We start from the raw sequence: 3,641 nt of genomic DNA, 5'->3' as shown, positions 1-3,641 counted from the left end.
GTAATTTATACACTGCATCCAATATTTTATTTAGGACATCCATTCTTAAGGCAGAAAAACTGAATTTGACAATGTAGTGACTTGGCTGTTACATCCAAGGGTCAAACTGAGAGCGGACTGGGACGGACACTGCCACGAGGATTTCCCTGGTGACTCCCCTTTAAGAGTCTGTTATGTGAGAGAAACACATTTGGGAGAACAGAAGGAGGAATTGTTAAGACACACAGATAGGGTTCTCCCATGAAAGTCAATGAGACTAGGCTTCCTATTGTGAGAGGAAACACTCCCAGAACAATGAACAAATCCCGACATACTCCTGACAAGGTGCATGAACGTGGGAAGCGTCACTAGACAGAGTTTTCAGAGAGGGTTACTTTAGACTCTACTTTTCAAGGTCTAGTAGGGAAGACAGCCTGAATAGCTAGTTGACAGCAACTGAAATGTCCACTCACACTGCTACTCAGAAGGCTGTCACTTAGGAGATTCCTGCCCCATCAACAATGCTCAGGGGAAGCACCCACGTATTCACGTAAAAGGAGACCCCAGCACATGTGCAAAACACTCATCAGTTACCAGCAAGAATATCTCTAACGGAAAGCATCTTAGTTACAGAGTCAGAGGCATCAAAGCCAGACAGACACAAGAATGGCCGCCCTGCCTCAGTGGACACATACTTTGGATGAGAGCGACCACTGGCTGGGAGTCCTGGGAGACGCGCTCTCCGAGGGGAGTGAAGCCAGGACCATGAGGCCGGGGCCACCTCTCCCGCAGACAAGGTCCAAGTGCCCAGCTGACCCCCGCATCCTCGGGCCACAGTGAGAACAAAAGCCGACGCAGATCCACGGGCAGCTCCTGGGCAGCTGACCGTGACTGTGCGAGCACCTTCCTACGCGCCTGTTCTTCAGGCCGGAGCTCCGGCAGCTGTCAGACGTGTACAGATTGCCTGCCTAAGTTTTGAAGACATTTTCCTCTTTCACGGTGGCAGGAGTCCATGCAAGATCTGTAAACAGCTTTACAAAATACTGTAAACATAACTCAACAGAGCTTGTATGAAACAGAAGTAAATACAAATTTAAAAAACAGAGGGCAGCTTCACACAAAGTCTGCCCTCCTACGCCACGTGATTTTTTTTTTTATTACAAATAGAATCCTGAGCTGGAAAACTGGGACCTGGGGGACAGCCGTCTTTGCGTACTAACCATCCAAGGACGGTCATCTTTTACTTTTCTCCAATGACAGTCAGCTGCCAGGGACGGTTCTGAAGGTGTGACTCCGGAGACACAGCTGGGGGTGGCGCCGGGCCTGGGGCTGTTGTGCCACTCGCCGTGGACGTGGACCCAGCTGCGTCCTCCGAGCCTCTAGGTCACCCTGGTGCTCCTGGCTGGCGCTGGGCTGCAGGGCTGCCGGGGTGAGCCACTCCTTCGGGAGGCAGCTCTGTAGAAAGGGTACACGGGAGCTGAAGCAGGCTTTAGGCAAGCCGACTGACCCGGCGAGGAATCTCTCTCCCACAAAGAATCTCTGATAAAGCCCAAGAAAAGTGATTGCAGTTTTTATTCATCAAATGATAGGTGTTGCCTTTCTATTCTTTTCCCAACTCTTCTGCAACTCTTCTATATCACCTTCTAGGAAGTTAGTGCTCCCTAAAACAACAGCTTTTTTACACTTAAATGTTTCTCCTAGTTCAGATGCATTTCCTGGGAAATTTCAGATATTCTGGAAAAGGGATAAGGATAGCCACCATAAGCAAATTCTCTGCCATATACTTCAATTCCCGAATGAAAAACCCCAGTCCCAGTGGAGGAGGTGTATTCGCCCACCCAGTACATGTCGTACACCTTGAGCGCCACTAGCTGGTGAGCCCCCACTCTCCCCGGGCCTCTCCCATCCCTGCAGGCACGTCACGGAGCCAGAGCTGGGTGCCAGGTGCACGGCCCAGCTGCAGCAGCCAGGGTGGAAGCATCAGGAGGCTGGGCCCTCCTGGGCCCCGCCAACAGGCTGGCATCATCTCCAAAGGCTGAAGAAAATACACACACCATAGTTTACCCATTCACCCCAGGTGTATCCACCTGATATACACCCCCAGCTAGGTATGTACCCCAAGGCCAAGAGAGATGCATGTGCCCTGGGAGGCTGTCGGGTTGGGACCCTCCCCAAAACCCCTATGTTGACCCTGTTCACCACCTATCCAGACGGAGAGCCTACTCCCTAGGTGGGACCCTCATCTCTCAGCGCACACACAGGAAGGGACAGGTGGGCCCCAGAGAGAAGGCAGCGTCCGCAAGCCAAACAGCGAGGCCTCACCAGAAACCAACCCTAATGGCACCGTGGATCCTGGACTTCTACCCTCCAGGACTTGGGGGCGCCCTGGGCTAAGGCCCACCCCGAGGAACAGGCCCTGGATAGATGCAACCCACAGGACCTCTGGGGGCTGGAGCACCAGGCTCACTCAGCAAGCAAGGGCGGGGACACCCCAACCCCACCTACACGACCCTGGGTCCTGTCACCTGATAAGGGTCTCAGACTTTGGGCACCTCGGAGCCTCCTACGCTGGCGAGGAGCACTGAGCACCGCCTGGCCAGGCCCCACCCGCCACCCGAGGGTCCCACTCCCTACCCCTGGGACCCCCCACCCCCATGTCTTGCCACCCCAGGACCCGGCACCATGCAGTGCCTGCTGGTGGCCTGGGAGCAGTGTGGACCCAAGGGCTCCAGCCTAAGCCGTGATTCCCAAACAGCCTCCCCAGCTCTCCAGGGCCGGAAGAGGAGGGGGCTGGAAACAAACTGGGGGGCATCTCAGGGTGTCCTAGGCCGGCCTAGCCACAGTCCTGACTCGGTCCCTGCCGCTGTATGATATCAGGCAATTTTCTCATATGAGCTTGGGTCTTCCAACCCAAAAAGGAGAATGATCACCCTTTCCTCAAAAGAATTATAGGAAAAAGAGTTCAAATACTCAGGCCTCCTGGCACAAACCACTGCTGGTGTTATTTTTAAATGCCAGTGTTTCTGGGGAAAAGCCTCCTCCCGCCCACCTCGCCCACACATGCAGTCCCTTCCTCCCAGTGGTGAATACGGAGGAGGGGCAGCCCCTCCCCTGGCACCTGCTTTCAAGCGCGGCATATGCAACAGCGAGTGAAGCGCTTTTCTGAGCCAAAGGCACTGCTTTTCTTTCCCAAGACTCTCTCTTCTCCTGTCCTTGCTGCTGACAGCACATGGATTAACGGGCCGAGGATCCCAGGTCATGATTCAGGGGCAAGGGGTTTGCCCGCAGAGCCCTGCCGCTTTACGGAACCTGTGCTTGTCTGTCAGGCTTGCATGTGTAGCCGAGCTCCCCCAGCAGCACTGCAGACACGCCCTCAGGGATGGCCATGGACCCGCGCATTGCCCCACAGGGCAGCTCCCAGCCACACGCGGCTACTGAGCACGTGAAATGGGGCTAGTGCTGACTAATCAAGTTTTTCATTTAATTTTCATTGCCACATACGACTAGTAGCGACTCTATAGGACAGTGCAACCATAAGCAACCCTTTAAAACCCACCCTTTCCCAAAACAACCAACTAATAAGCACAGATTTAGAATTTAGAAACAAACAATGAAAAATTAAATAAGATATGAAATTGAAACAGAAATCCTTTTCAATGTTT

General features: G+C 53.5%; 1 pseudogene; it reads right to left on the bottom strand.

Moving 5' to 3' along the window:
* Positions 1-1,219: 1,219 nt before the first annotated feature.
* Positions 1,220-3,378, bottom strand: LOC108397171 (deubiquitinase DESI2-like; annotated as a pseudogene).
* Between the last annotated feature and the right edge of the window lie 263 nt (positions 3,379-3,641).

Source organism: Manis javanica, chromosome 16 (assembly GCF_040802235.1).
Source record: "Manis javanica isolate MJ-LG chromosome 16, MJ_LKY, whole genome shotgun sequence".
Classification (NCBI taxonomy): Eukaryota; Metazoa; Chordata; class Mammalia; order Pholidota; family Manidae; genus Manis; species Manis javanica.
Note: the sequence above shows the minus strand (reverse complement) of the source record. Positions and strands in the feature narration are given on the sequence as shown.